Consider the following 23,182-nt stretch of genomic DNA (forward strand, 5'->3'; position numbering starts at 1 on the left):
GGGGCCCGGATTCACATCTAAGGGAGAGGAGCCACTCAGAGAGCAGGGTGGGGGCCTCCCAGGGGCGCCCAGGGCCCCTGGGTGTGGACTCCAGCCCAGGTAGAGACCGACAGGGCAGAGAAGCGAGCTGGACTGCACCTGCAGGTCCCTCCCAGGCTGGGGGCAGGACAGGAGGGGTGAAAGGAGCTGCAGGAAGGGAAGGAGCCCTCCTCACCCTGTTAGGTGGGGAGGGGCTCCCAGAAGGACCTGCTGGTTGGCTGCAGGCAGAAATCCCGGAAGCCAGCTGCCCCGCCCCCCAACTCAAAGTTTAGAGCAGGCCCAGCTCGGGGCCCACCCCAGATGGCCCATACTCCACAGCCCAAAATAAATGAGGACTCGAATCTGGGTATCACCAGCTCTGCGACCTTGGACAAGCCACCTACCCCATAACCAGAGCCCTAGTTCCTCTCTATTGTGAAAATAACACGCCTGCCTCAAAGGGCTTCAGATATGCCTCTCTCCATTTGACAGGCAGGCATTGAGCACCCGCTTTATACCAGACACTGTTCTAAGTGCTTGGGATACAACAATAAACAAAATAATCCAAGTCTCTGCCCTTTTGGAGCCTAAAGAGGAGGGAAACAGACAGTGAGCATCATAATGAGTTAGTTATATACTATGTTGGAAGGTGATGGGAGCTATGGGAAGAAATGGAGCCGGGTACAAGGAATCAGGAAAGGATGGTTAGGTTTGGCCTCACTGAGCAGGTGGCCTTGAAGGAGATGCAGATCTCTGAGGGGAGGGGTCAGGTAGAAACTCAGCCAGGGAAAATGCCTGGGGAATTGAATGAAATGCCCGATGTGAAGCACACGGCACGAGCTCTGGAGCATGGTCCCGTGGTCGGTGGTCGTAAATAATCGCTGTTGTTGTCATTAAAGCAATTACTGAGGGCAGGGGAGCTTTCAGGGAGGAAGCAGGACCTGAGCTGGGTTTCCCCTGGAATTCCTTCACCCTGCCAAGTGGAGAGGAGAGAAGGCATCTCTGGAGCAAGGCATCCTGCAGGTGGGGAGACAGGCAGACCAATGACAGGGCTCACGGTGCCTGAGGGGTCTGGGGGCAAAGGCAGCCAGATTCTCAAGGAAAGCCCTCAGCTGGGACAAGGAGTCTGGGCTCAGATCCTGCCTCTGCCCCTCACCCGCCGGGTCATCTGGAGCAAGTGACTTGCAGCTTCCTGGGTCTTTCTCTCCAGTAAATGGGAATAATATATCCTCCTCTCACTGGATGATTGGGAGGATGAGAGGCGGCATGGTGGGTGCTTGTGCCTGGGACACAGTAGATGCTCAATAAATGCTGGTTGTATTTCGGGCTCTCATTCATCCTTTCATATTCCTTTTTGGTTCTTCCATGGTAAGGTAAGCCAGACAGTGATGGGCCCACCAGGATCCAGAATTGAAGAAGGTGGATCGCTGAGCATTGTTTTCACATAGCTGAAAGGCTGTCACACTGGAGAAAGTTTAGATTTGTTCCTGGGCTCCAAAAGGAAGGTAGGAATTTCAAGGAAACGGATTTTCACTTCACTCGGCAGGAATTTTCCAGTAGTCAGTGCAGTTGGCAATGGAATGGACCTCTTTAGAGTTACTGAGCTCCTGCTGATGGGAGTCCTGTGAGCAGAGGTGCTGAGTTTTGGATGGAGGTTGGGCAAGGGGCCCCCTGCTCTGGGAGGAGTGTGGGCCTGCTGGTTCCGGGAGCCCTCCCAGCTGGGAGATTCGGGGACCTCCTTCCATTGCAGGTTCCACAGTCCATGGAGATCTGCCTACATCCCAGACTTTCTCCACTACCTTGTGAAAACTTGCCTGACCTGTGTCCTTAGGGTTCTGCCATGACAGGCCAGCACATCTGATGGATAAGTCCATGCTAAATTTGGAGTAGTCACAGCACGTTAGTCCTGCCAGGTAACCGAGGGGCAGTTAACAGGGTCTAGGATGTGTTAACGCAAAAGTAAGAGGAATGGAGGAATTTTAGGCACTGTGAGAGATCGAGGGACAGAGATGTTTAGGGAAACATGCTGGAGTAGTTTATCAGATAATTCCTACTACCCTGCATACTCTACCTACAGTAACATTAACTTCAGCTAGGATCACAGCCCACGGCTCAAAGAGTGAAAGGGCTGGAATGCCCGCCTCGACCCGTCCTCAGGAGCCAGCTAAGTACCAGGGGGATCTCTGGGTACCTTCTCCCTGCCCCACAGATGCCTTGCCAAGGAGAACCCGCTTGCCTAGCAGCTGGAAGCCTGCACTTTTCTTTTCAAAGCCTCTGCATCTCCTTTCCCTCCTCCTCCTTCCTTCCCACCCCCCCTCCGAAAGAAGGATGCCCCTTCTGTTGCGTACACAGCCTGTAATTTTGCTGTCAGATCTCCGCCAGGAGGTCAGTGTTGTGACTGACTGTGTAAGGATCGCTCCCTTAAGGGTAATTACACTCAATTCCCCTCTGAAGGACAGCTCTCTCTGGATAGAACACAAGAAAACCCTGCATCCCCCATTCACGGAAATTCATGATTTCCGTGCTTGTCACAGGCACCCTGGCAGCGAGACACTTTGTGGTGCTCCAACTACTCGGAGGCGAGTCTGCAAGGTGGCAGGACTCAGGCAGGAGGAAGGGGTGGTGGTGGATGGTCAAGCAACAAGGGGAGGGGGGATCCAGAGGGGCCACCCTGGGGGGGGAGGTGGACGAGCATCTCCACCCTGAGCTGGCCACGCCCCGAACTGGGAAAGCAGGAAGGTCCCCTGCTGACATCCACCCCAGGAGAGGAAACCCTCCATACTCACTCATACCTTTGTCTAACAGGTTCGCTTTGAGAGCCCATCACCTGCCCTACACTGTCCTAGGCACTGAAGGGAGACCCCGAGATGGGCAGCAGCTCCCTCTGGAAAGAGCTGGGGGGCTCCTGGGCAAAACAAAGTACTTCCACATGAAAGGTGAATTAGTATCCAAGCCCCCCCCTGCCACCATCCCCAGACCCCTTCAGAGGGGCAACAACCTGACCCTTGTCCCCATCCGCCCCAAGGGAAGATGGCAGAAATGGCCAAGACCTTTCAGATGGAGCATCCGCGCCTCAGCAGCCCCTGTACTCGCCCTTCTCCCCACTCCAGGGAGACCCCGGCGAGAGTTGGGGAGTCACTCACCCACGACAAACAGTTAAAAGGAAGAAAGCGGGTCTGGCGATATCAATGCACTTTGATAACAATAAACTCTGCTTTTAATTTATGCTAATGTGTAGGGCTGTGGTGACAGTAAGAACTAAATTACAGAGTGGCTTTCGAGCTGGTAATTATCCCTCCATTTTTCGCTGCTCTGGAAGATGGACACACAATTATGCTCTCTCGCTGTATATTAATACAGATTCTTGACATCTTCAGCAGACCTGGAGCTGTCATCGAGCTTTTTGTCTCCTTTAATTGAAAATTAATGGTTACTGGGTTGCCACGGAAACAGAGGCCACGGACGCCAGTGGCGCTCACGTCTCACCGAGGGACTGGCAGCATCAGGAGTCCGGAATGACCTTGAAAGTTAAAAGAAAAAAAACTTAAAAAAGAAGGCGGGGGGGAATGAGCACAGGGGGGTGGGAGAGTGTGTCAGAGCTGAAAGAGAAGAGAAGTGGGAGAGAGAAGAGAAGAGAAAGGAAGGAAGAGGGAGAGAAAGGAGAGGGAAAGAAAAGACAAAAATTAAAAAGAGAAAATTGCAAGAGGTTGGGAGCACAGAAGCTTGAGAGGGCGAAATTAAATTAGTAAGTTTTACCTCTGGATTTTTGTCTCTTATGTTTTTTGTAAAGATCTGTTGAAAAACTGGGAGCTGGCTCTCAGCTCCAAAATCCATGATTCTACAAATCTGTATGAGGAAGAATGACAGCATCCACCCAGAGACCCCAAGGGGAAGAGACAAAGGCTCCTCCGTGCCATGGGAGGTGGCGGGCAGAGCAGGGGGCAGGACTGAGGTGTGAGGTGTGGGTACTTCCCAGAGGCCAAGCAGGCTGTGCTGTCAGAAGTGGGGGCTGCAGAGGGGGCTTGATCATGGGGACCCCAGGGGAGCTGCCACAACATTGCTCCAGCAGTAATGAGCAGGTGAAAGGGCTCTGCGGCTGGGCCTTCAGCTTGAAGACACAACAAAAGAACTCAAATGAGTCAGAGGTGGGGGCACGAAGGGGGAGGGTCCTGGCAGCGGGGGCAATAGTTGGTTGGCCCAGGAAGATAACAGATAAAGGGAGGCAGTTCAGGGAGCCTCCAGGACGGGCCTCCAGTGGCTCTGGGCTTGGGAATGTTTTTATCCTAAGAGAAGTTGGCAGGTCCAACATAGGGGCACTGGGGACCCCTAAGTGTTCTAGCAGGGAATGTGGGCTCCTTCCTGATCAGCCCACCATTCCACTTCCTCAGGCCTGAGCATAAGCTCCAGAAATGCAGTTCAATTCAACAATTACTGGATGTCCACAGAGAACCAGGAGCAGAGCTAGTGAATCAGACTCAGAGCCTGCCCCAGAAAGCCTGACACTGACTCATTAACACACAATTGCAAAATTATCCGCCCCCTCAGAGATTTCTCTGCAAGGATGTTCATCACAGTATTGTTTATAATAGCAAAAACCTAGAAATAATCTGGATGACCAACAATTGAGGATTGATAAAATGATATGCCTTATGACATACCCAAAAGATGGAGCACTCTACAGTCATTTTAAATTACATCAAGGAAGAATATTTAGTGACCTGGGGGAAAAGTTCACCATATTTTGTTTAATGAAAAACCCAGTTTACAAAATGGTAATGTATTCATGATTCCACGATCCTGTTTCTAAATTTTTCGAGATACTTGTACATTCAGCACGTTATGTTGTAATAAAAAGTTACATATGTGTGTGTGAATGTGTGAGGATATGAATGTGAATGTTTGTGAATGTTCATGAGTATGAGTGTGTATGTGTGTGAATGTGTGTGTGAGTGTGTACTTTAAAAAAGTACAAGTAACATCTTAGCATGGTTGTCTCTGAGTGGTGGGATTATGGCTGAACTTTATCTCCTTTTTTGTGCTTTTCTGTATTTCCCAAATTTTCTACAATAAATATACATAATTTTTATTGACAGGTAAAAAAAGATGGTTTTGAAATTAGCTTCTCCAGAAACTAATCCCCTCGAGAGAAAATTCCCAGCCAGGAGCTCCCCACCAACACACCTCTGCAGAGACTAGGCCCCCTGCCTCAGGTGCTTTCCCCCAAAAATCAGACTCAGCAGACCCTTGCCTCAGTTACCAGTGCCCCATACCAGGCTCTCACTCCCACCCAGACCCTTCCCCACCCCCTGCCTGCAGCCAGGGTGTCCAGAGATGGGGTGAGGGGCTGAGGACCCCCAGGAGGGGCTGAGGGTTGGGCCAGGCTGAGCAGGTCCTGAATATACAGCCCTGGAGGCCAGGAATGATCCCTCCTCAGTTTCTGTGGGAATTTTAATCCCACTTCAGGAACCAGGCAACTGAGGCCCAGAGAGGCTAATCGACTTGTGCCAAGTCACACAGCTGGTGGGTGGCAGAGCTGGAACCTAACCCCACGAACTGTCTGCTTCCAGCTTTGTAGCCTCTGCACCTTTCTCTGCTGTACCTTTCTCGTCCCTCACCAGCTCCAGAGAACCCAGGTGCAACTGGAAGCCGCTCGGAATTGCTTGGATTTCTGGAAAAGCTCCATTCTGGGAAGGTCACCATGATAAACAGCATCTTTTCACCTTGGCAGGGCTGGAGAGAGTAATCATGTGACCCCTAGTTAGAGCAGGAACTTTGGAGAAAGACTGGCCGGGAGTGGGGCTCCAGGGAAATGCATCCTGTCCATCTCTCCCCAGACACCTCCTTAAATCCCTGACCCCCTCGGGCCCCACACTCACCTGGCAAACCGGAGCTCTGTCCCTCACCCCCAGTTCACTCCTTCAGCTCTGCCAAGTCTCAGTCTCCAAAATCAGAGCCCACACTCCCTTCCTCCAGGAAGCTTTCAGACAATTAACTTCATGTTGCCACACTCTGCACCCCTACCCCACCCGATAATAAATAAACGACCTTCATGGCACACGTCCTCTATGGCAAGCCCTACTCCAAGAACTCTTCATGTGTTCACTCCATCTTCTTAACAACCTTATGAGGGGGTGCTACCACTTTCTCCTAATGAGGCATAGAGAGGTTAGCCGACTTGCCCAAAGTCACACAGCAAATGAGTGGCAGAGTCAGAATTCGAACACAGGCAGCCTGAGACTAGAAGCCACACTCTAAATCACCCCACCAGCGACAATGTGAGGGTTTGTGGTTTCACTAGAATTCTGTTGCACTGGATGACCTGGAATTCAGCAGCCCCTCTGGCTGGGGTCCTGTGACAGTTCAACGATTGGGCAGGTCAAGGTGATAGCCTTTCCCCAAATGAGGTACCTTGCATTTATGGGCAAGAGGAAACAGGCTTGTCCCCTATCCAGAGGGTCTATCACATCTGCCACATCAGCCTGGTCAATTCTGTCCTCACTGTCCCTGCCAACACTCAGGACAGGCTCTGCACCTGGGGGAAGTTCACAGGGGCACTGGCATGAGGACAGTCACTGGGTAAGGGTCCCAGGCGAGGGCCCCCATGCCTCTGCCTGCCCTGGGCTGAGCCCTGAGAACCAGAGGAGGCCTGGCATCCTTCCCTCTCCATGGCCCTCCACCCACCGCCTGCCCTTCTCCACTTCTCCCCTGTCCTTCCCCCCACCTCTCTGCCTCGCCCCTGCCCACTTCCCTTCCCGCCCACTTTCCACTTTCCCGGAGGAAGAACAAACAAGAAGACAAACAAACCGAGCAGCAGCAGAGGAGGCTTCGGTAGAGGCGAGGGGAGCGGGGAGCTTGCCTTCACTTCCCCGGCTTCCCTGATCCCGACCCTAATCCCCGCTCAGCATCCTGTCAGCCGGGCTGTTCTCAAGATGACATTGCTGCAGGCGCCTTCTCGGCAGCCCTTCCTCAGATCTGCCTCCTTCGGGACTTCTAAAGAGGAGCCTGAGGTTTCTCTGTTACAGCCGGCTTCACTCGCTGCCCTCAAGCAAAGCCTGGGCTCCCCGGGGGCCGTGGGGGAGAGGGGGCTGCAGGGGGGCAGTGCCAGGCCTGACGTTTCGGAGAAAGAGGGGAGGATGGAGGTGGCTGCACTCCAGAGGCTTCCAGAGTGAGGGTCAGACTCAGGGCAGGAGTCCAGCCAGTGCTCTTCATCTCTTCATACAGGGGAAGCCTTGCTCAGGTGTGCGGGCCTGAGAGGCAGAGGGGAAACTGAGGCTGGAGCCCAAGGAATTCAGGCTGGTGCTAGTTCTGGCTGTGGAGGAATCAGAGGGGTCTGCGGTTTTGAGTCTGCCGGGAGATCACAGCTCAAGGTGGGTTTGGAGAAAGGGGCAGCTGGGGCCCACACCGAGTGTTTATAAGACCCACTTATACACGTTAATCAGTTGACTTCCTGAACACCTACTGGGTGCTGGGTGCTGGGAGAGAAAGAGAAACGGCAGCCTGGTGAAAGGGATGAGGGAGAGCTTGGCATGAGACAGGTCCCGATCCCACCCCAGCTCCACAACGTAGTAGCTATGTGGCCTCAGGCCAGTCACTTGGCTTTTCTGAGTCCCATTTTTTTCACCTACAAGGTAGTGTGTGTGTGTGTGTGTGTGTGTGTGTGCGCGCGCGCGCGTGCACGCGTGAGGGGTGGGGTGGGGGTGGGAGGGTTATAATAAAAGCTTCCTTGCAGGATCAATGTGAAGTTCAGAGACATGTGCAGAGCACCTGGGGTTTAGGATGATTTTTACTATACAGGTCACCATCCACAGGGGACATTAGAGCCCAGAGTTTTGTCTGGGTCTTCATGAAGGGAGCTCTCCATGCAGGGGAGTCACTTGAGAGCATGTGTGCAGATGAGCATCTCGGGGGAGGAGGTTTGGGCAGGGCTCCTGGGACATTGCTGAGTCCCTGTGTTTGAAATCAAGCTCGGCCCACAGCCAGAAGGAACGTCCAGGGCAGTGGGCTCTGGCCAGCCCTGCCCCTCCCTCCACACTCCCACCCTCCCGCTTGTGACACACTCATCCTGCCAAGGGGACAGGGATGCAGGAGGCTCCTGGAAACCCAGGAAGGGGTGCTCCTCAAGCTCCCTCACATGGCCCCTCTCTCCTGGGACCACCTCAGAGCCACAAGTGCTCCCTGTACTAAACTGGAAGGCGGTACCCAGGACCCCAGGAGCTCAGCTTCCTGTCCTGGGCATTTGCCTTCAGGCAGAGAGCTCTGAGACCCGGACACAGGCTGGGTGGGATTTGTTTGAGTCCAGAGAGTCCCAAAGGCAAGAGGCTGGGGGTGTAGCAGAGAGGCTGCCTCTGCATCCCACATTTCCGTTCCACAGGTTGGGAGAGGGAGTTCTGGAGAGAGGGCTGTGATCAGGTTCTGAATTTGGTTACTCGATCTCAATACGATTCCTCCCCGGAGCAATTCCAAGAGCACTGGCTCTTACCATTGCTGGGATTTATACAGCTTCGTGGCCTTAGACAAGTCACTGAACCTCTCTGAGCCTTGGTGTCCTCCTCAGTCAAATGGAAATATTATTGCTTGTCAGTGTTGTGGTGTAAAAATAAAGCAACTTAAAACAGTGCCTCGCACGGAGTAAGAGCTCAAAGATGTGCAAACCACCCCGGCTGACACAAAGTTCTGACTCAGGGTGAGATGGGTATGTCTGTATGAGCATTACTCGGTAATAAGAAACAGAACGTTGGCAGTATTTTAGGTTTCAGAAATGGGTATGAATGCCAAAAACTCAAAGCAGCCAGATCAAAATGTCATATAACTATGCTTGGTAACTAACGGATGTTGGTAAACTCTCATTTCCTTCCTTCCTTCCTCCTTTCTCCCTCCCTCCTTCCCTCCCTTTGTTCTTTCCTTCCTCCCTCCTTACTTCCCTCCCTCTCTTCCTCCCTTCCATCCTCCTTCCTTCCTCCTTTCCTCTCTCCCTTCCTTCCAACCAAACCAATGTTATCATTCTTCTGACCAATTCATTCCCGCCCTCTGGGGAAAGGGAAATTCCCTCCTGACTAACCGTAATGCCTCTTTCTCATCTTTAGGGGCAGGGGGTGCCTCTGGGGCGCCCTTATGGCTCTACTGTCTCCCAGTCTTTGGGAAACCGCCAGTCTCAGGATTCCCAGGAACTTGCCAGCAATGCCGATTCCTGGATGCTCTCCACCTGCTGAATTAGCACCCGGGGGCAAGCCTGGGCATCAGCATTTAGTAAGCTCCCTTGTGATTCTGACACCCACTCAATTTGAAAACCACCTCCTTGGCGCTTTTTCTCTTTTGCGCTGAGTCTACATTCTGTGCTCTTAGGCTTGTCAGAGAGTGTTTAAGGTCCTTGTCTAGGGAATGTGGCCGCTTCTCCCACCAGCCAGAAGATTCCTGAGGGACAGCCCTGTGAGAACCCCTGGGGCCACTGGGCAGGACTGATCCCACAGTACCTGTACATCCCCCCCACCCCCAGTCTGCAGGAGTGGGGGGCTTCCTGGTCCATTTTCCATAGTGGACTCTGCATCCCTTGGGTCCGTACCTCTGGGTTCTGCCAGCAGGTGGCCTGGGACACCACTGGGGCTCCATGTCAAGCAAGGCACAGGCTCCCTGCCCTGGCATTCAGGGATACAGGCTCAGGCTGGGGGCAGGTTGCCTTCCAACTTCTCAAGAACCTCCTGCACTGGGGTTTGGGGAGTAGGGCAGCTTTCTGCTGTCCCCCCAAGGATGGCTGCCCTAGTGTCTGGGGAAGGACTGGGAGGGGGGCACGTCTCTCTGCCAGCTCACATCCCCTACATTCCAAGTCCCCACACCCTTGTAACTACTCCCACCTGCCTTAACATGAGTTACGTTCAACAGAACTCCTCCAAGGGAGGTGCCCCTGGGAAAAGGGGGGCAGCGGGATGTGTGAGTTTGAAGTCCTGGCTCTTCACAACCAGCGGACCAGACCACAGCAAGTCCCTCCCGGTCCTGGCCCTCAATGACCTCACCTGGGAAGGAGCAGCTGAAAGTTGTGGGGCCTCAGAGAGACCATGGACATAAAAGTGCTAAGTGAACACAGGTATGGATCCTTTTATTCGTATTTTATAGAACAAATCCTTTTGTACCCTCCCCCCAACAGGTGCAGGCTACCTAGGAAGCCCCTCATCCCACTGCCTCCTCTTGGGGAGTCCTAGTCTTAAGCTCTCTGGCTCTTGAAACAAGCCCATCTGTTTAGGGGGTTTCAGAGGCAGCTGGGAGGGGCCCCCAACCACCCCAACTCCTTCCAAATCAGTGGAGACGGGGAACCCCGTTGTAAGGCAGACTTGAGCCATGATGTCTGCCCTGGGGGTGTCAGGGGAGGCAGGGAGCGGAGGCACCAGGGGTGGAGGACTCAGGGAGGAGATCCCAAAAATCCCATGGGTGTGAGACCAGAAACCCAAACCCCGGCCCCCACCCCACCCTTCAAGCCACCGTCCGGAAAAAATAAACGATTTCCTGCAACCAGCTCCGAAACAAAGTCTGTGAGTGAGCTGTGACACATGTTACATAAATAGAAGCCGCAGAGGGGAAAAGCCTGTTTTCTCTTTCATTATTTATCACTCTCTAACCATCTCCAGCTGGGTGAGTAAACAGGCGCATTGGCCCATAATGAGGAACAGACTGCTGCCGTGGGGCTGCCGGAGGGGCGCCGTGAATGTGAGAGTGTGTGCCTCTGTCTGTCTGTCTGTCTGCCTGCCTGCCTGCCTGCCTGCCCCGAGAGGGACGCATGGGAGTCTGCGAAGGAGAAGGCTCGTGGGGACACCCGGTTCCAGACGGCAAGGGGCTACCCACCTGGTGCCCAGCTGCAGCCTCCCCACCCTGAGGGTTGGCTGGGGATCCGGTGTGCTGGATGGAGGAGGAGGCAGAAAGGGAGCGACTGTGTGGGCGGGAGAGGATGTGAGAGGTACCGAGCCAAGTGTGAGGCTGCCAATGTGCCGAGTCTCAGAGCATGACCCCCGACGGGTGGCCTCTGAGTGTGGCCAAGGGGATGTGTGGAAGTGGGGCGGGGGCGTGAGGGCGTATGAAGGAAGGTGACCGTAAGGGGTGTGTGGGGCTGTATGTAAGACGGGCAGACGGAGGGGGAGTGTGTATCTGTGACGTGTGAGTGTAGGTACGGGTGTGCGTGAGAGACCATGGGAGTGTGTGAATGTGTGCGTGTGATCCTGGGGGTATATATGGATATGTATCAGTCTGTGACTGTGGGAACATGTGAACGTGTGAGTGTGCATATGTGTGTCACAATGGGAGTACGGTATGCACATGTGAGATTTTATGGCCATAAAGTGTTGTTATGGGTTGAATTGTGCCCCCTTCCCCCAAAAATATGTTGAAGTCCTAACCCCTAGCACCTCAGAATATGGTCTTATTTGGGAATAGGGTTGTTGCAGATGTAATCAGTTAGGATGAGGTTGTACTGGAGTAGGGTGGCCCCTAATGCAACATCACTAGTGTCCTAATAAAAAGATGTCCATGAGAAGACACAGAGACAAAAGTCCATGCGAAGACGGAGGCAGAGATTGGAACGATGTATCTACAAACCAAGAAACACCTGGGGCTATCAGAAGCTGCTACGAGGCAAGGAAGGATCCTCCCCTATAGGTCTCAGAAGTGACCTTGACTTTGTACTTCTAGCCTCCAAAACTGTGAGACAATAAAGTTCTGTTGTTTTCAGCCACTCAGTGTGTGGTACTTTGTTCCATGAGCCCTAGGAAACTAATACCGGTGTATATGAACATGTCGTGTGAGCTTGGGCGTGTGTAAATAAGTGTGGGAAACCGTGGGAACGTGTGTGTATGTGTGTGTGAGATCCTGGTAGTGAAGATGGGTGTGGGTGTGACTGTCTGACCATGGGAGTGTGTAAGACCAGGGAATGTGTGAATGTGTGTGTTTGTCCGCACCAACACAAACATACTTGGTATCTACATACCATCACCCTGGAAAGGAACCCTGCAACCATCCTTCACTCCCTGCTGCCTCTGCACACCCCTAGAACCCTTCCCTGACCTTGGGCAGCCCTGCCTGAGGCCAGGGCAGCCCTGGAGGAAGGTTGAGACGGTCCTGCTGAGGGCTGCCCACAGCCTGCCCCCACCCCAGGGTCATCCCAACACCAAGGTTTAAACCCCATCCTGGCTCACAGGACCCAGAGTGCTCATCAGGGATCCAAATGGGGCCAGACCCAGAGGCTGGAAGCAGTACAGTGAGGGGTTTGTGGTCCTGGGCACTCTTGCCTGAAGCCTGATTTCTCTCTAGCTCAGGGCTACTGAGCTGGTATCACCTGTCCGGTATGGGGAGTTACAGGGAGACAGGCCTAAGCCCAGAGATTCTTGAAACAGAACTGGGTTCCTGAGCACCTGTGTTGACCAGGCCCATTGCAGTCAACAACAGGGTGTCAGAGAGCCAGCTGGAGACCTAGCCTCCCTGGCCATGTCCAGACCAGTCTGTCCTCCTTCTGGCCCAGCCTCTGTCTCTCAGCCAGAGGATACCACAATTGTTCAATTACTCAACAAAGCACACGTCCCAAGGCCCATGTCTGAGAATCCTCAAAGGTGTCCCGGAGATGCCTAGCTCTGAGACCTCAGATGAGCCACTCACCTCTGAGCCTCAGTTTCCCCTCTGTGAAAGTGGCACAACCACCTCACCTTGCCTATTTTATAGGGATGGTGTCAGGAGTAGGGGGTCTAATGGACATGAAGTTGTCTTATAAAGAAATGTCTTATAAAATGCCCCCATGGCCCAACCCTGTGAATAGCCCATCACAAAGATAGCCCCACATATGAAGACCTGTCGCATTGACATCACCTCCGCCATCAGAGTGGTTCGCTGTCTCCTTTTCCAGCTCCCCACAGTCTCTTCCCTTAGCTTTTTAACGGTTTGATTTAATTCAGGGGTTGGCAAACTGTGGCCCCCAGACCAAAACCTGCCTGTTTTTGTGTGGTCTGTGAGGTAAGAATGAGCTAAGGTGAACGTTTGCCATCAATTTGATGATAGGGAGCATTAACTCCAAACCCCAATGAAGCAAAATGTTATTCCTCTCCCGCTAAAAAATCCCAGTCTTAACGTTTGCAGACTTGTATTATAAAAAATTGTACTTATTATTGTAATTGTAATTCCATTGATAAAAATTTTGTGGAAATTTGTTTTCTCTCTTGTTATCCAAGTCCCTACATAATATCCTCGATTTTGCCTCGGCCCACAAAGCCTAAAATATTTACTATGTGTCCCTTTACAGAAAAAGTTTACTGGTCTCTGCCTCCACTACTGATCTCTGCCATTACAGAAACAAGCGGGCCACAGTTTGCCAACTCCTGAAGGAGAACACTCTAAGCCCTTGGCCATTTCAGTTGGTTTGGAGAAGGGCAAGTAAATCTCTAGGCAGGTCCCAACCAGCCAGCGTTTGCTGGAGCAGTTCACTGAACTGAACTGGGCAGGACGTAAGTCTGAAGCTGATGGGACTCCCTCCGAGGACTCTGAGAACAAAGCCCATCCAGGGAAAGGCAGAGTTAGCAATGTAGAGAACCCAAGGGCATCATTTTGAGACCCTGGATCACACATCACCTGCAGCAAGCCCTACCCCTCAATTTTTCAGTAACATGAGCCAATCGATTCCTCTTGTTATCTAAGCCTGTTTGAAGTGAATTTTCTGATACTTGAACCAATATAAGAGCACACAAGAGTCTAATCCAGCTCAGGGCATTCAAGGAAAACTTCCAAGAGGAGGTGTCAGCTGGGTCTTAGAGTCAGCCATGAAAGCAAGTAGAAGAGAAGGTATTCTAAGCAGAGGGCATTGCTTGAGAGGAAAGAGCACAGCACAAGTCAGAAATCCCAAGTAGCAGAGCTGGGAGTGGCCAGAGATAGAATCGGAGGTTCAAGAAAGGATACCTTGTGCCCTCTGTAGCAGGCCAAGTTGCTTCAATTTGGTCCTGTGGGAACGGGTCTTGAGCAAGGCATGACAAGTTCAGGTTGGCATTTTATATAGAACTTTTTGACCACTGTGGAGGATGGACAGGAAGGAGGTACGGGGAGGGGATCAGGTTGGAAGTGGGAGCAGTTAGAGGCTTCTGGAATATCCCAGCTGGAAGATGATGAGGGTCCAGACCAATGGAGTGGAGTCGGGGGTAGAGATGAGGGAATGACTCTGAGCAATATTTGGGAAGCCATGTCCACAAGACATGGTGACTGGATGTCAAAAGGAAGGGATATAAAGAATCAAGGGGGGATCCCTAGTTTCTAGAGTGATGGGGTGGATCGTGATGCCACCACTGGGGAGAAAATGCAGAGGTGGGGCATGTTTTTGATACAAATGATGATTTGGGTCTGGGACATATTGAGTATGCCATCACTGGAGGCTCACAGACATGGGGATGGGAGCAAGGTCCAAGACAGGGCTAGTACTTAGAGCCATCAACCCACAGATGGTAGTTAAAACCATGAGAGTAGATGAGAGTGTCCAAGAGGACATGTGGCTTTAGGAGAGTAATAGGTCAAGGTTGACAGCTTGAGAATACCAAGCATTCAAAGGGGACAGTGGGCAATGACATGAACCCACAAAGACACATGGAAAGGAAAAGTCAAGGAGAATAGGTGTGGCGGGTGCCATATCTCTTGGCACTTACCTCTAAAGGGGACGGCTGCTTACTGTCAACACCTGCTATTTCCTGGCCATGGAAACACCCTTGGATCCAGCTCATGTGCCTGGAAGCAGCTCTCAACCAATGACAAAGAGGGAGTTGGTGCATAAATACCCCAGCTCCCTTGCCCGTGATGTAGACAACTCGAGGCATGTCTCATACATCTTCGGGAGTTCCCCAGAGGGACTGCACCACTCTTGGTCACAGTGGTGGCATAAAGTGCCCAATAACACTCCCTGTATTGGCTTCCTGCCCTTCTCACTTTCCCACTCTCCTACTGGTGTTTCCTGGGACCACTTCCCAAATAAACTACTTGTGCTTGAACCCTGGCCTCAGAGTTCGCTTCTGGGAGAACCTAAACTAAGAAAACAGTGTCATGAAAACCCAACCAGTCGAAAATTTTAAGATATTCTCCACAGGTAACTTTTGTTTGGGGGGATCACGTCATCCCTGCCCCATGCACAGTGCCCACCTCCACACTGATGAGAGAGGCAGGCCAATTTCTCCCCTGATCCTGAGGTTTTCAGCAGGCAACTTTGCACATTCCAAGGCTGAGCAAATTTGACTATCAAGAAATCCTTTCCTATCTCTCACCTCAGTTCCTCCTGCTTTTATAGGGGCCGCTTTGCGCAGGGAAGTCTAGTCACGGCCCCTTGAATAGAGCAAAGGCTTGGAAAGACTCCTCAGCCTGAGCCCACCCTCTCCTTGGACCCTCGGCTCAGTCCTCTCTCCTTCCAGCACTCCAGGTGGCTTTCACTTTTTTCCATTCATCATATGTCCAGCCCTGTTGGTGTTTATCACTTCTCTTTTCTGTCTGCGAGACTGCCAGCCAGCGACCCATAGCAAGGCAGGGAGGGCTGGGTGGCCTGAAAACACTCTCCACTTCCAGCCTAATCCTCACTTCTTAGCTCTCAAGGCAAGAAACTAAGGAGAATGGCCTTGAACCAGACTCATGGGGGCAAGGGGGAAGACCCTCAAGAAGCCATGTAGTAGAGTGATGAAATGGACACTCCCATGTGTACCAAGCCGGGGCATGAATGCAGGCACTTCACTTACGTAATTGTGGAACTGAGTGTGAGTCTCAACCTCTCTGGGCTTTAGTCTTGTCATTTGTAAAGTGCAGATAATAACAGCACCCACCTGACTTAGGCTGGGTTCCCCAGAAGCAGGCCCAGAGACCACTATTCCAGTACAGATGGTTGATTTTCAGGAGGCAAAGGAAACACCAGTAGAGAAGTGAGAACATAAGACAAGGAAGGGAAGGAGGGCAGTAAAGTGTGTTATCAACCAGCCACTAGGGTGGGCTCAGTCCTGCTGAGGAATCCCTGGGAGTGCACGTAGACATACACCTCAGTTATCCCACCAGAGGGGTGAGGGAGTGGGGATATTTATACACCCATTCCCATCCCTCACAGGCAGAGGGCTCTCCTGGAGGGTGTTAATTCCCCACACTTCTGGCCTCCCACACAGTGGCAAAGTGGGATCCCATGCCCAGAGGCAGCCCTCAGGCACGTAGGTAGGTGCTGGGGGTGTAAGTGGTCAGGGAGAGGGCATAAGGGCAGGGCACCAACAGCATCTGGTGTACCATCTCACAGGGTTGTTGGGAGGTGAAATGAGGTCACAGGAAGAATGGTTACGCTACCTGACGCACGGTTGGTTCTTCTCTAATCAAGACCCAGCCCCACTCCAGCCTTCAGATGCCTGACTCCAGGGACTTCCTTCTGCCTAACAACCATGAGAGAGATCTGAGGGGCTGGAGGGCCAGGGGTCAAGAGCAGAGGGGGCTGGAGGAGAGAAGGCCAGAGAGAAGAGGGGGTACAGGAGAAGCAGGAAGGAGGTGGGCCCTGGGGCCCGGGCCACGCATGGAATGTGACTCAGACCAGTGTGTGGAAGCCCCAGGAAAATGTGTGGGCCCCACTCCATGGGCCCAGCTAGATGCTACACATAATAAGGGACTTATAAACATTCTCGATTATCTTCCCTTATATGCACACTACATCCATTGCCTCTGCCAACTGGGGTACTGACTTCTCTTAAAAAAACAAGACAAAACATTAAGACCATTGTGGTTTTATGTTTATATGATCAGAGATACATATAAAAAAATGCCTGGTATACAGTAGATGCTCAATAGGTGGTAGCTATTTCCAGTATGAGGCTACTTTGGCTTTGACTTTCCTCCTTCATATCCCACCTCGCCCTCCAGCGCCAGTGGCTGAGACCCCGAACCCCAAGCCTCCAAGGTTCCATGGGGAAGGAACACTTCCCTTGCTAAGCACAGAGTTCTGAAGGCACCCCTGGCGGACCAGCAGAAAGGGAGCAGGAAGGAACAATGGGAACAACGGGAGCACAGCCCTGTGGGAGGGAGGGACAGCCCCGAGGGAGTGAGGGTGCTGCCTCATCCCATCTTCTAGCCAAGTCCCCCTTGAACCCCAGCTCTTTCCCTCCAACCATTGAAGACACAGTGACTGCATATGTTCTCAACCCCCAGCTGATACCTGCAGGGCACAGACTTGCCCTGAGGTGTCAGGCTTTTTTTTTTTTTTTTAACTTTGCTTTCAAGTATCAAATTATAATCAAATCAATTCAACATGCATTTACTGTGCATCTACTATGCAAAATACACAATGCTGGGTGCAACAGAATATCCCAAAATGACTAAAAATCGTGGGCCCCTGACCTCAGGAGTTTATTGTCTGGTTGGAGAGATGAGGCACAAAGGGCTAAACAGTTAACAAAAATTACAATGGTGACAAGTTACTAGGTGCTTATTAAATAAAAGTTAGCCATTTTAACATTGTAACATCAACACTAGCGCTAAAGAGGAGAGAGAAAGAGGTGGAAGTAGTGTGGGTTAGTCAAGAAGCAAGGAGAGGGCCGGCCCCGTGGCTTAGCGGTTAAGTGCACGAGCTCTGCTGCTGGCGGCCCGGGTTCGGATCCCGGGCGCACACCGACACACCGCTTCTCCGGCCATGCTGAGGCCGCGTCCCACATACAGCAACTAGAAGGATGTGCAACTATGACATACAACTATCTACTGGGGCTTTGGAGGAAAAAATAAATAAATAAAAATTATAAAAAAAAAAAAAAAGAAGCAAGGAGAGCAGCTCCCACCTATCCAGTGCCCGTTTGAGAAGGACCCTACCTGACTTTTCTACTATTCCTCACTACCTCTCTGCCAGACCCTCATTTTTTCCCCCATTCTCAGTTGAAGAAACTGAGATTAAGCCCCTGGCTTCAGGATTTCAGGCTAGAAAGTGACAGAACTGGGATTTAAATCCAAGGGTCTTCACAGGGGAGGAAGACATAGCATGTGTACGTCTTCACGTAGCTTCAAGAGCTCACCTAGCTCTTAAAGGATGAAGAACTACCCGAAGGGAGAAGGGGTTCTTTCTCTGTGCCCGCTCCGTGGCCTTTCCTTGCCCCCAGGCACACCCCTCCTCAGTGAATGGCTGGATGCCAGCATGGAGAGGGGACAGGGTTGGGTCTGCTCTCTTTGCCCATCCCTGTGTGTGTCCCGCTCTCTCCACGCAAGGAGATCCCTCTACAGAGGGTCCCATTTGACCCAAAGACATTGTGTTCTAATTGATGGAAAATTGTCTACTGCTTGTCAGGTTATTGTACATTTCCTGATCCTTAATGACTGATTTTCCACCAATCAGCCCGGAGTCCCGTGCCTACCACCCCATAGACAAGGCCTGAGTCTCTGAGTCCTCAAAGGCGACTACAGGGGGCCTGCAAACATCTCCCAGGGCCCGGGCACCAGGCCAGCCTGGCGCCAAGAAGGGTAGCCTGGCTCCACCCCTAGTCCTGGGTGCCCTCCCCTCCACAGCCCCCCAGGACAGCTCCCCACACCACATGGTCTTCTACTCAGGACAATATGGTAAGCTGATAAGCCTCCCCCCAGGGCTAGGAGCCCCCCTTAAAAAGGGGGGAGTCAGGAGAGTGCCTTGAAGGTTCCTGGCACAGTTCATTAAGATATCAACCCTTAATGAAATATTTCTTTGTTTAAATCACCATTTATCTCAGAGAACAGGGGCCTCCGTGGCATAGGAAAAGGCTGTCCCCTCCCACCCCTCCCCCACCTCCACCTAGCACAGACCCTGGGTCTTTCTGAGTCAGAAAGATTGGGACATAGGGTGGGGAGCAGCAGCTGGGAGACGGGGAGGGGGGAAGATTTCAGAGTGGAGGAACCACAGGGGAAAAGGGGGGCGACTTGACTGAGCAGGAGGCAAAGGAGGAGAGAGAAACAGAAGGCCCTGGGTGGGGGGAGGACACTGCACAGAAGGAAGCCCACCGCAGTGTGGCCACAGTGGCCAAATGTCGGAAACAACCCAACTGTCCATCACCAGGAGGTTGGGGAAAGAAATCGGGGTCCACAGATATGGCAGAACACTCTCCAGCAACCTTTTCATTGAATGACCTAGAGATACCTGTAGCAAACCTGAATTAATCTCAGCAACATGAAATTGAGTAAAAAACACCACCAACGAAAAGTTAAAGCAAGGAGCAGAGGATACTTTTCATTTAAAGTTTCAAGATACCCATGCAATACTAAATGATTAAGAGTGTAAGGCTTACTTGGGAAGGCTACCTACCAGCTTCAGAAAACTGGCTACCTCTGCAAGAGAAGGATGGAGGGAGGGAGAAGGGATATGGAAGAACCTCAACTAGATCAGCAACCATTTTTAAGCTTTTTATTTTTATTTTTAAGCATGAAGAAAGATGCACAAGTATAAGAAAGCGTAAGTATACATCAGCCTAATTAATTTTCACAAAGTGAACACACCCATGTAACCACACCCCCAATTCAAAAAACACAGAACATTCCCAGACCCTCAGGAACTCCCGTGTGCCCCCTCCCAGTCACTCCCCCACCTAGAGTAGCCCCATTAATTTGACTGGTTTTTGAATTTCAGATAAACGGAATCATACTGTGTGTTTTCTCGTCTTGCTTTTGTGCCCAACATTCTGTTTGTGAAATGTCTCCCTGTTGCTGTGTGCGGCAATAGTTGGTTCATTCTTATTGCCAAGTCCTGGCCCGTGTATCAGAATCCCGGGATTTATTCACCTGTTCCACTCTTGATGGCTATTGAGAATAGTGCTGCTAACAACATTCTAGCGTTCTTCCCACACTTCTGGCATTTACCCTAAGGAGATGTACGCACATTACCACTCAAAAGAAAAAAGAACATTCTAGTGTATGTCTTTTGGTAAACACAGATGTGTATGTAGTCTGATGGTATATACTTAGGAGTAGAGCTGCTGTGTGATGCTGGTAAAGTTTTATTCCTCAATAACTAAAAAAAGTGTTTTAGGAGAAAGAAGTAAGACTCAAGCAGGCAGATGAATGGAAACATAAAACCTCTGGGCCTAGATGTGTTGGGACTATGGGAACAAGGAGACTAATGTTTCTAGACACACCACCCTCCCCCCCACCGAGTACCAGGCCTGGTGGTAGGAGCTAGCTCACCCACTAGCCCACTTCATCCCCACAACAGGAAGGCAGGTGCCCTGGGAAGGAGCATCTGCTTTGGAGTAGGAAGACCTGAGGGCACGTCCTTGCTGCACCACCTCCTACCTGTGTGACCTGGGGTAGGTTGCCCGACCTCTCTGAGCCTCCAGTTCCTCACCTGCCAAATGAGAAGGGCCACCAGGCCTGGGGTGATAACGCTGAACAGCACGAGAGTCAAGTGCCTGGCACACAGCAGGCATTTAATACGTATCAACTGCAGTTGTGTGTATGATTTGCAGTTTTATGAGGTTGGTATTCTTCATTTTTAGGGGAGGAAACTGGGGCTCACAAAAAGGGAAATGAGCACTTATGGAAAGCCCTTGATGAACAGGTCCCCGAGCCAGAAGCTTTGCCCATGCTTTTCCATGCTGTCCTTCCCCACCCCACCCTAGGAGGTGATCTCCCAATTTTGTGCACGAGGAAACTGAGGCTCAGACAGCACGTAACTTGCCCAGGTCACACTGCTAGTGACGGAGGCTGAAGTTCAACCCAAGGCTGCCTCACCCCAGCCCCTGTGCTCTTAACCACGGCCTCGCTGGTTTCGGGCCTGCTTCTTGCCACAGCCAAAGCCCCTGGCCCTGGCCCATTTGAAGAAACAAGGACGGAAACAGGACCCCCCTGCCTGTTCCCTCTCACTCGCCTCAGGAGCCAAGGGCAGCTCTTTGAACCTTCTCACAGAGCTCCGGCACCAGAAGGAAGGGCTTTGGGCTGGCTGCTTTGATTTCGAGGTGTTTGTTCTGTATCTTTCTTTGGTGAGGCCTTGTTTTCCTCACTAAAATGCCCTTTAGGGGAGGACAAGACAGGTTGTTTGCCTCCCTTGGGCCCCCTCATGACTCACAGGGTGCTGAGAACTGAGCTGGCCTGGAGACTAAACTGAAACAAAAGCCAAAGCATTTCCCAGGGAAATCCCTCTGGGAAAGCGAGTCTGTGTGTGAGGTTTGGAGGCCGCAGCAGGAAGGTGATGGGAAAAGGATTCAGTGGGTGTGACAGCCAGCCAGAAAAGAGCCAGAGAAGCCCAGTGGAGGTCACCTCCCTCTATCTCCCCACCGCAGAAATCCCTTCTTTTGTTCTCACCCCACACTAAACCTCTGTAGGAAGGATGGGAAGCAGGCCTGAGGGGCTGGTCATGGCCCAGCTGGGCTTATGCAAGGACCTGCCAACTCCAGGCCAGGCCCAGGCCTGTCCACACACCCTGACTCCCACCAGAGCTGACTCTCCATAGAAGATAAATCGGATCACACCACCAAGGGCTTCCTTTCTCCCAAACTGACTCCTTCTCGGGAACCCACAGCAGGCAGTACGGCTTTAAACACCCCCACGAGCTTCTTCCCTGTCCTCACTGAAGTGGCTCTGGTTGGAATCCTGCTTCATCACTTACCAGCTGTTTAAGCCTGGGCACGTGACTTAATCTCTCTATGCCTCAGTTTCCTCCTCTGTAAAATGGAGATAATAGTACTATCCATCTCATAGGATTATTGTGGAGATGAAATGAGTCTATGCCTGGCATGTGGGACGACTCAACTGTTAGCTGCTGTTACTTTATTCTTATTGTCAGTACTATTGCTACACTGGAAAGGACACTGGGTAGCCACGTATATGGCACATGGAGTCCTCTCCCCAACAATTCCACACCTAGATATCCGCAAGGTTCCAGCAGGACCTAAGTATGCCTGTCACATCCACCCAGTAGGGCAAATACAAAGGATCTGGACAGGTATCACTAACATGACAACTACTTCTGGCTATTAGCAACCACAGAAAAGGAATGGAATAAGTGACAGGGAACAACCCAAGAGGGAGCCTCCTCTCCCGAGACCCATTTCTTCCCAGCCCCATTGGAAAGGCTTCTCTTCCAAGAAATCCTCTCTCCCCGGACGACAGCACCAATTCCTGAAGCACCCCCAGCTCACATTCCACAGGGCATCATGTGTCTGCCCATCTCCACCTGCCTCAAGTGATTTGGGCCAGGAGAACCTTCAAGAGCCACTGCCTTCCTGCCCTCACCCCACAGCAGGGTCCTCCCTTGGTCGTGGGCTCTCCTTGAGATCTCTGAGGCGTCCCTTACCTCTCCCCACCAGCAACACACCGAGACAGACGGGAGGTGTTTTGGGGGTGGAGAGTGGGAGGGGAGATTTATTCAGATTTCCACGGGTCTCAGAGTGAGGCGTCTGCTACCAGCATCGCCCTCCCCCTTGGATCTTGGGCCTTTCCTCATCCGGACTTCCCCCACCCAACCCCAAAACACAACTCCTCCACCACCACAATTCCTCCAGTCCCTCGGGGCAAAAGACATTGAGTTTTGTTTACAATCTAATTTGTCCGGATAATTGCCTCGACTGTGCACTTCGCTTTGCCGGCGAGGATCAGGCTTCGGGCCCCTTCTTCACTGGTTCGCAGAGCACTTTATGGGAAATTCCCCTTCCGGAAAGGGAGGCAGCGCGCGCCAGGGGTGACGGTTCACAAAGGCCAGAGGAGCTTCCCCACCTCCCCCACCCGGGGTCAGAAAGCTCACCCCCAGCCCCCACGCAGTGGGGAGTAGGAGGCAGGCAAGGAGGGAGCCAGGCAGGACACCGAGCCCCCGGCCACTCCCCGCGCCGAGCGCAGCCCGCCGGGAACCAATGAACCGTGTGGGAGCAGAGCTTGGCCGTACCTCCAGACTCCAGGGAAAGGCTGAGGCTTGCACAGGGCGCCATAGGCTTGCGATGCCAGGGTGAATCCCTGCGGTCTCTCCACCTCCCGCCGCTTTCAGGTCCGCAGCCCCACGTCTTCTCCTCAGGTCCCCACTTTTCTTCCCCTGGAGTTTGGTCCACGTGGTCTCCTCTCGCTCACGGCTGGCTGCCTCGCGGGGTGAAGTGGCTGCACCTGCTTTAGGGGAATTATGGTAGCGCTAGAAGTTGGTCTCCCCTCCCTCCGCCGCTCGCTCGCTCGCTCGCTCGCTCCCTCCTCCCCGGCTCTCCGCGCGCTCCCTCCTTCCCCCTCCACC

The 23,182-nt window shown here is 52.3% G+C and overlaps 1 long non-coding RNA gene across 1 annotated transcript; it reads right to left on the bottom strand.

The window, feature by feature from the left end:
• Positions 1-3,207: 3,207 nt before the first annotated feature.
• LOC106800885 (uncharacterized) lies at positions 3,208-23,109 on the bottom strand. Its single transcript, XR_015554132.1, has 3 exons — positions 22,850-23,109; positions 5,618-5,748; positions 3,208-3,538 (listed from the first exon to the last, which is right to left on the bottom strand). It is a non-coding gene; the product is annotated as an uncharacterized LOC106800885 (long non-coding RNA).
• Between the last annotated feature and the right edge of the window lie 73 nt (positions 23,110-23,182).

Source organism: Ceratotherium simum, chromosome 13 (genome assembly GCF_057802395.1).
Source record: "Ceratotherium simum simum isolate JZ-2026a chromosome 13, ASM5780239v1, whole genome shotgun sequence".
Classification (NCBI taxonomy): Eukaryota; Metazoa; Chordata; class Mammalia; order Perissodactyla; family Rhinocerotidae; genus Ceratotherium; species Ceratotherium simum.